The following is a 10,330-nucleotide window of genomic DNA, read 5'->3' as shown; positions in this document are numbered from 1 at the left end:
CTACATTTTGCAGATATTCTTAACACATACTGTATAATTAATTAATTATATAAACACTGTAATTACATTTCATATTATATGCTAAACAAGACATTATAATAAAATAATGTTTTTGTAGAAAACTTGAAATGCAATGTTTTCAATTCTCCTAGGCTATTAACTAGCATTAGCCTAATCCACGATTTTATTAAATAATTTGCCACTGTTGTGCCACCACTATAAATACAAATATTTTAAAGATATCTTGCAAGCAATGTTTTCTCATGAGGCATCACGCAGTAAGAGGGTGAGAGAAAAGAAAATTTAAAAAAAAAAATTAATGTAATTTTTGGACCACCCTAAGGTGCACATTAAAGAGCTAAGCAAGACTGGATTGCTAGAATGTTGTTCCAGGTAGACCAAATTAGGAAATTCAGCACTTGACAAATCTGTCAACTAATACACCAACTTATGGATATTGGTTGCCCAGTATTAGAAAATGAAGTTGGGAAGGGATAGCCCACCATCCTCCCTCTGTATTTCTAAAAATGATTTTCTAATCATATTGTAAACATCTAATCAGTTGTTTACAAACTGTTTATATGCTTTACTAAGGCTTGTGAAAAAATACAGATATAATTCATTACTGAAATGAGATATGTTTATTTGATTACTAAGCTTTTGAAACATGCAAATAACTGGTGATTATTATTTGTGTGCAATTATGCAATATGAGAAATCATTCAAGTGTTTTAACAAACTTTGTCTCTTTTGTCTTACAGGAGAACTACACTCAATTATTAGTGACATAATATTTTGTAAAAGATAAAACCTTTCTCCAACTTTTTCATTGGAGGACAACTGCTCAAACTACTGATCCACATCTGCCCCAAAAGCTGTTTGTTTAACATAAGTAGGGGAAAAACTTGCATTGGCATTTGTTTATTTTTCTTGTTGTACCACACCATGACCCCAAAACAAAGGCATGGTTTGATGATACCCTTACACACCTGGCATTCTAATGCGGTTATATAAACACAAACACATCTACATATAAAATGTCTTAGTAATTGCAATGTACAACTGCGTTCAAATAATCTATCAGTAGGCCTTTCAGTGTTTGTAACAGACATATAAAGTATATCAATGTCCAACAAAAAAACTGTAAATTATTATCAAAACATTTTATTTTGAATATCATAAAGTGTGGGTGTCACAGTGGCGTAGTGGTTAGAGATGTCGCCTCCCAGCAAGAAGTTTGCAGGATCGGCTCCCGACCTGGGGCCTTTCTGGGTGGAGTTTGCATGTTCTCCCTGTGCACACATGGGTTTACTCCAGGTACTCCGGTTTCCTCCCACAAACCAAAAACATGCATGTTAGAATAATTGCTAGCTCTAAAACTGTCCCGAGGTGTGAGTGAGAGTGTGAATGGTTGTTTGTCTCATTTGTCTCTACTTGTCCCTGCGATGGACTTGCGACCTGTCCAGGGTGTCCCCTGCCTCTCACACAGTGATTGCTGGAGATAGGCACCAGCTCCCTGCAACCTGGAATGGAGAGGCGGGTAAAGAAAATAGATGGATCATATAGTGAATTTTTTTCAAGAGAATTTTGTTTTTGCGAAGCTTGGCTCTTTCATGCACCTTTACGAAGACACATATTCACACACTAATGACAAAAAAAAAGGAAAAACAAACATGATCTTTTCAAATCTTTAAATGTAGTTTATTGTATTACAATGTTGTTGTCTTTTTATTTCAGCACATCCCCCTGATTTAGTTCAAACTATAAATTTAACCATCTGGTAACAAAACATCCTTTAATCCTTCTGCTTTTTTATATACAGAACTTTTTCAGACAAAATCCAATGCCAAGCATGGTTACAGTTTTAAACAGAAATATTCTATATGTTTGCACATCTTCGTCCCTCTTATAATTCAGTCTGACATATTTGGTATATTTAAAAACTCTTGGATCCTCACTGCTGCTATAAATAAGGTTCTGTGGTCATTTAGTGATGGGCTGTAGCAATGATTCATTTACAATAAATATGCCAGCTGTTTTCTGATGCTTTAAATGTTTTGGTTATATAAATAACTTTTGTCATCAAACAGTCTTAAGTCTTTTTACCCCTTTCTTTTCTTTCATCTCAGGTGAGTCTCAGGGTCTCAGAGGTTTAAATTCAAGCCTGAACGGGTTCCTTATTACATTCCTACAACCTTTTCATCAATCACTAGTAGTGCTGACATTTGTCATATTATTGGCATTTTCCTGGTTTCAAACACAGCCAAACTTTAAATAGCCTGTTGACCACAGAATACTTGGTTGAGGTAGAGCAAGGTGATGCCAAGACGTGTGCAGTTTGAGGTGTGTGTGTTGGGGGGGGTGCACGTGTGTGTATTTGTGTGTCTGTGCTTGGTTTTTGTTACCTCTTTAGGACCTTTTCTGGAATTATCAGGACCAGTTGTCCTCATGGGAAACAAAACTTGGTGTGAGGACAATAGAACATTAATTTTGGGTTAGGGGTTAGGTTTACTTAAGTTTGGGGTTAGGTTTAGCGGCTGGGGTGACCTAAGATTTTGACCTAAGACATATCCTCATTACCTCAGGTTTATGAATTGTTTCAGCCATTATCACTAGACACCCTGATGGATGATCTGGCCTCAGTGTGTCAAAAAGTTACCTAGGTTTGTTTAAGGTTAGACTAGAAGAGAAGTTTTCATTTTTAGGTCAGGTTAGTAGCGGCCCCTGAGCAAAAATATCAGTGGGGCAGAAGTTGACTTTAATTCCTGAATCAAGCACACTCATTTGATAAGTGACCTTAGAGAACAATAAACACACACACAAAAACACACAGTTGATTGCAAAAGTATTCACCTCCCTAATGTTTTTGTCTTTTGTTGCCTTACAACCTGGAGTTTTATTGGATTTTTAATTTGATTATAAGTAATATTTCTACAAAAGGTACTGCAGAGTAGCAACAGTAAATGGGGGGGAAAGACCTTTGTGAAATCACTCTAGAAAATAAAAAATTGAGTGCATATATATATATATATATATATATATATTTATATATATATATTTACCCCTTTTGTTTTAAACTGTGGATCAGTGGTTAAAGCAGCTGTCCTCCAACCAGAGAGTTGGAAGTTTGATTCCACCAGTATGCAGATACACAATATAGAAGTGCCCCTGGGCAGAATGATTTTTTCACACTAGCTGTGTACACATGTAGTAGAGTGATGTATGAATGTGTGTAGATGGGTAAATGAGGGCACAGATTATGTTGTAAAGCACTTTGAACAGCCTGGTTGGCTAGAAAGGTTCTATATAAGTACAGTCTATTTACCATTTAAACCTCCAACCATTCAGAAGCCTCATTAAGTTAAAAAGGTCCACTAATGAGCAATGTAAGTGTAACTATAGACGTGGAAAAAAAGGCCTACCATGTTGGAGAAAATGTTGTAATGTATATCTCCCCTTTGTCCTTAATTTTCCTTGTACCGTTCATGTCCAGTCAGTCTGCTTCAAACTGCTTGAGTGATTAAGCCTCACTAACTTATCTTCTAATTTTAGTCATACAAATAGATTTCTTTAAACAGAAAATCTTCACTGTTAGACAGCAGGTTATTCTACATACCATGTCTAGATTTATTGTTAAAAAATTAAACAAAAAATGTCAGAAATAACAAAAATCCTTATTTAAACTTCCTAAATTGCATTACTTAAAATGTATTGAATAAAATATATAATGCAAACAAACAATAATACATAAACAGCACCTGTGATTTTTACACTTTCAGCCAACTAACTAATGTAAAAGTTTTTAGTCAAGAGCTACATGCTGTCATCACTTTTGGAGTTAGGTACTGCAATAAAACAATGTAAGTTTCCGAAATTGATTTGATCTGATACTTTAAACTTATCGAGACAGCGTAGGCAATAGGTAAGAAATCTGAAAATATTTTCATGAATGTTAATGACTAACATTTGCTTTACACTGTTAATTACAACCCTGGAAAAATTATGGACCACTCTGTGAGGATCTGGAGTTTTTTCCCCATACTGCTGGCGGTGCCACTAACTCTTCCTCCCCAGCTGTAGCTGATTCCAACTGATGAGCAGCACCTACATTTAAGCCTCCGGTTCGTTCCAGATCTTTGCTGGAGCATTGCACCTTATGGGTCAGGATCTCACCCTTAGATTCTGGCTCCAAGCTCACAGCTACACTAAACCCTTGTTTATATTTTTCCCTTCACCATAGGTTGTGCTGCTCACCCTCGGCCAAGACCTGCCTGTCTGGAATTAACCGCTGCACCTACCTGGTGAACCTACCTGTCACTGGATTTCTGGATATTCCTCCTCCTGGATCGCCTCTGGTTAACCCTGTCTCACCACTACGCCTCGTCATCCTTCAGACCTGTAAGACAAATACAGTTATTCACTATCCTTCTACTATATGGTAAAACCAATTCAGTACCCGAGACTCACCTTGCTCCTCCTTGCCGTTTCAGATCCTCCTGGTTGTTCCTCACTGTACATATATACACCTGTAAATAAAATCACTTACCTTTTACTCCGCCTCAGTGTCTGGTTTTCGGTTCCACTCCTACGACAAACTCTGGTCTATGTCAGTACGCTCCAGACGGAATTTGTCTAGAGTGGGCCGAATACAGAAAACCCAGTTGCCGCTATATCTGAAATTGGTAACTTTGGACACTCAGGCCTGAGTCGGCGTACCCTGAATGTGGGTCAAAAGAGTCACAGAGAAAATGGTGGAACCCATGACCCAATCAGAACTCACGGAAGCCACCTCCCAACTGGCCAGGCACGAATCCATGTTAAATGCCCTGTGTGAACAAAAATGATCAGACACCGGACGGCTCGACCAGCTAACAATTCTAACCCAGAAAATCCATCAGAAACTGTTGTCCCTGGAACAGTCCACACCGGCTGCACCGGCTGCACCGGCTTCCACCGCTGTGGTAGCACCGCAGTCTTCACTGGCTACCACTCACTTCCGGGAGGTTCCCTCACCCACTCCTGAGCATTTTTCTGGGGAAATCGGCAAGTGTGCCGGTTTCCTCTTACAGTGTTCTCTGTTTTTTTTACCGTTCTCCACAATCATTCTTTGATGACGCCTCCAAAATTCCGTACATAATTGGCTTGCTGAAGGAAAAAGCATTAGGATGGGCGTCAGCTAAGTATAGCTTCCGGGCGATTAGCCAAACCCCGTTTAGCCAAATCATAGAAGACTTTGAACAAACCTTTGGTTACAAATACAATGAATCAGAGATCACAAAGAGATAATGGAATTTAAAACAAGGACACTGGCAGCTTCTTCCAGGTGGAATTCACAAGCCTTAAAGGGGGCCTTCATCAACGCGTTACAGGAACCCCTCAAAGACAAACTAACCAGAAGAGATGAACCACGAACATTGGAGGATTTAGTTACATTCACCATTCGTCTCGACAATCGCCTACGGGAAAGACAACGCGAGAAGGACTACAAGTTCCAGTCTGCCTGCCCTCCCACAACTCATCCTTCTATCGGTGACCAGACCCCAGTCTTCCGGGAACGAAACCAGAATCCATGCAGCTGGGTCGTGCCAGGCTGAATCTGGAGGAGAGACAGAGACATTAGTCCAAGCAGGTTTTTTACTGCGCCGACAAGAGACACTTCCGGGCTAAATGCCCCTGTTAAAAGGGCAAGCTCACTAGACGAATGAGGGGTACTAGTGAGCAGTTTGTCGCAATCCCTCGGCTCCCGTTTTTTTCTACACACCACCATCATTAATGAACAATTTAAGACCTCCATCCACACGTTGGTGGACTCTGGAGCTGAACAAAGTCTCATCTCCGAAGATCTCGTCCATGGTTTACAGCTCCCCCTGCAAGAAATGACCTCATCACTACCGGTAATGGACATCTCTGGCCAGATCATCACCCGCATTCAGCATCGGGTTTCCAACCTTCAATTCATTGCTACTGGAAATCACCGTGAGTCAGGTGAGTTCTTGTTTTTTTTATCGCCCACATCTCAGATGATATTAGGTTATCCATGGCTACATAAGCATAACCTTGTAATTAACTGGGCGGAGAAGAGGATAGAGTCTTGGAGTGATTTTTGCTTAAAAAACTGCCTCCGGTCTTCTATACCTGCTCTCCCAGAGAAAGGAGAGCTTCCTGAGAAAATTGAGTTGTCTAAAGTTCCACCTGAATATCACGATCTTGCCCCAGTGTTCAGTAAAACCAAGGCCCTGTCACTTCCCCCACACAGACCTTATGATTGCGCCATTGAACTCCTTCCCTTTTCTCTAGTCGGCTGTTTAACCTCTGGTCCTGAAAGAGATGCCATGAGAACTTAGATTGAGGAATCTCTCTTGTCTGGTATCATTTGTCCTTCCACATCCCCTGTTGGCGCTGGCTTCTTCTTCATGGAAAAGAAAGATAAGAGTCTCCTCCCCTGCATCGACTACCATGGACTAAATCAGATAATCGTGAAGAATAAGTATCCATTACCCTTAATCGACTCTGTCCATCAACAACTCCACTCCGCCACCATTTTTACTAAACTGGACCTCCGTAACGCATATAATCTGGTAAGGATAAGAGAGGAGGATGAGTGGAAAACTGCCTTCAAGACTCCCCTGGGAAACTTTGAATACTTGGTGATGCCCTTTGGACTCACCAATGCCCCTGCAGTTTTCCAATCATTGATTAATGACATTCTACGAGACTTTGGAGTTTGCCAAGATGATTGAGATGATGATGGTCCACATCAAAAGAAAAATAAACAAACCTTGAAAATCACCCGTTGAGACCGCGCAAATTAATTCAAGTGCTTGGGAGCTGCTACACGCAGGATAGTAGCCCTCCAGGACCAGGATTGCCCACCCCTGCTCTGGAGGAATGGCGGCACTGTCTGGAGGGTGCGGAAACCCAACTTCAGTGTTCTCACGGCAGCTCCGGATATAATAATAAGTTGGTCTACCAAAAACTATCCCTGGAACAGGTACGTCTGTATCTCTTTCCACTAGGGCAACAACCTACTCTATTACAGGCCTCCCTCTTTAGATTTCTACTTCAAATAATAATTAGGAAAAATGTGTTCTAACTGCAAATAATATCCTACTGCCTTTACCAAGAAATAACAATGAAACATCACTCCATGCTGTATCACTTATTAATTAACTGGCAGTAAAACTAAACCATCGTTTACACATTTCAAAGATTCAGTCTCTCTGAAGGAACTGTGTGTCTTGCAGGGTATCTGCAGTTCACCGATGGGCTTTGGGTTGGTCCAGGCTTTGGAACTGGTGGTTCTTCTGTTGTCTGCCCAGGTGATTCAGCAGGTAATGGTTGTAAGGTTAGGTTTTCTATTGGACTTGGTGTTATCTCTGGAATAACACAGTCTCTGATTTCTTCCGGTCTCTCCTCTGGAAAGGGTGAAAACATAACTGGAGATTCCTCCACAGCTTGTCTCCATGGTAACATGTGGTCAACATGTATTGTGTGTGTTCTCTGTCCTTCTTGTATTAGATAAGTGACACTTCGCAGTTTTTTCAGAACTGTTCCATAAGTCCACTTCTGAAATCCTCCTCTGAAATTTCAGATACAAACAGCCTCTCCTTCCGAAAAAACACATACAGGTGGGGCTCTGCGATCATGATGTCGCTTCTGCTCAGACTGTTTCTGTTCAATGTGCCGGGTAAGTTCAGGCTTGAGAAGGCTGAAGCGAGTTCGAATCTAGCGTTTCAGGAATAACTCTGCTGGTGTGCGACCCGTCACATTGTGAGGTGTACTGCAATACATTATAAGAAAGTTTACCAATTGGTGACTGAGTGGCAATGTGGGCTTTCCATCTGTCTCCAGTACATTTTTTCATGGATCATTTCAGGATTTATACTGACCTCTCTGCTGCTCTGTTTGATGTAGGGTAATATGCAGGAACAGCCGTGTGCCGGATCCCATTTAACTCCAAGAACTGACTGAATTATTTTGACACCAGCTGATGTCCATTGTCGGAAACAAGCTCTTCTGGAAATCCATATGAAGAGAATAACCTTCACAAAATTTCAATGGTATTGTGTGAGGTGATAGATGTCACTGGGAAAACCTCCAACCATTTCGATTGACTGTCAATGACAACTAAGAAATAGTGTTTGCCTTTTTCAGCGAAATCAATGTTAATCTGTTGCCAAACTCTTTCAGGCCATTTCCACAGGTGGAGTGGTGCGACCACTGGCAACTTTTGTACAGCTTGACAGATTTGGCATCTTTGGACTAGTTCTTGTATGTCCCCATCACACCCTGGCCACCACAGGTAATTGCGGGCGAAAGCTTTCATGCAACAGATGCCTGGATGTTCTTGAAGCAGGTCTTTCAGTATTTTCTGTCAGTAACCTGGTGGAATGATAACTCATTGTCCCCAAAGAACACATCCTTGTTCTGCTGATAGTTCTTGTCTGCGAATAAAATAAGGTTCAAGTGTTTCATCCTGCACATAAGTTGGCCACCCATTCATGGTGTAGCTCCACACCTTGCTGAGAATTGGGTCTTTCATGGTTGCTTTCTCAATGTCTTTAGCTACTACTAGTAGTTCTCCCACATGTGAGTAATAGAAGATACTTCCTTCCTCTGCAGTATTGTCTAGTGAGTTTTGCGGTAACCGTGACAACGCATCTGCATTTGCATGTTCAGCTGATCATCTGTATTCAATGTCATAATTTTATGCCATTAGAAAAAGAGCCCACCATTGCATCCTCAAGGCAGCAAGTGTTGGTACAGCGAACTTTGGTCCAAGTATAGCCAGCAATGGCTTGTGATCTGTTATGAGCGTGAATTTCCTCCCGTACAGGTATTTGTGGAATTTCTTGACTCCAAAAATGATGGCAAGAGCCTCTTTTTCTATTTCGGCATACTTCCGCTCAGCATCTGATAATGTTCTTGATGCGTATGCCACAGGCCTTTCCTCTCCATTTTCCAAGACATGAGAAATGACCGCACCTACCCCATAAGGTGATTCATCACAGGCTAATTTCAGCGGCAGGTCTGTGCTATAATGCACCAACACCTTGTTCTGTAGCAGTAGTCTTTTAGCATCTTTAAATGCTTGTGCACATTCTGTTGTCCAAATCCATTTTTCATCTTTTCTCAACAGGTTATGGAGAGGCTGAAGGATGGTGGATGGATTTTTTAGAAATCGACTGTAGTAATTTAGAAGACCCAAAAAGGAGTTCAGTTCAGGGACATTTGTTGGTTCTGGTGCTTTTGTTATGGCTGAAACCTTTGATGATGCAGTCCCTCTTTGTCAATCCGATGTCCCAGGTACTCCACACTACTTTGAAGAAAACAACACTTTGAAAGCTTCACTCTCACACCATGCTTCTCCAGGCATGTGAGAACATTCCAACCTCTGTAAATGCTCCTTTTCAGATGAAGCAGTGATGAGAATATCATCCATAAAACATGTCACATGATCCATCCCTTGAAGAATCTGATCCATCACAGACTGGAAAAGAGCAGGAGCACTGGAAACACCATAGCTGAGGCGATTGTACTTGTACAGACCTTTGTGGGTGTTGATAACCAGATACTTCTCTGACTCTTCATCTAGCTGTAGCTGCTGGTAGGCATGAGAAGGGTCACGTTTACTGAATGATATTCCTCCAGCCAATGTAGCAAAAAGGTCCTCAGCATTAGGAAGTGGATATGTTTCCCCTTCAATGCACGAATTGATGCTAACCTTGTAGTAACCACATATCCTAATTGTTTTGTCCGCTTTCGGTAAAGTAACGATGGGAGATGCCCACTCACTTTTCTCCACCTTTGAAATCACCTTTACCCTTTCCAATATGTCCAACTTTTTTCCACAGCTTCTTTTAGTGCATAAAGAACTGGGCGAGCCTTACAGAAAACTGGTGCCGTGTTTGGCTTAGTGTGGATTCTGGCTTTAAATCCCTTGATCCACCCTTGGTCATCTGAAAACACTGCCTGATGGTGTTGGATCACTTCTTGTACTCCTGGCTTTGTTTCTTTTTGCACTAGTACCTTGTGTACTGTGTGGACTCCAGTTTAACTGCAGTTTCTTTAACCAGTTCCGTCCAATCAGGGATGGCCTGTTTCCCTGAACGATGATCAGTGGTAGGGTATTTTTTTGTGTTTCATACTGTACTGGTACAACAATATATCCCCGAATAGTGATGTTTTGGCCTGAGTAGGACTTCAGCTTTATATATATATAAAAAAAAAAATTCCCTTCTCACCCTCCGCGGGTGGTCTTTGTTTCATCCTCTGAGCTCGGGTCCTCTACCAGAGGCCTGGGAGCTTGAGGGTTCTGCGCAGTATCTTG

The sequence above is a fragment of the Kryptolebias marmoratus genome, linkage group LG4, assembly GCF_001649575.2.
Source record: "Kryptolebias marmoratus isolate JLee-2015 linkage group LG4, ASM164957v2, whole genome shotgun sequence".
Classification (NCBI taxonomy): domain Eukaryota; kingdom Metazoa; phylum Chordata; class Actinopteri; order Cyprinodontiformes; family Rivulidae; genus Kryptolebias; species Kryptolebias marmoratus.
Note: the sequence above shows the minus strand (reverse complement) of the source record.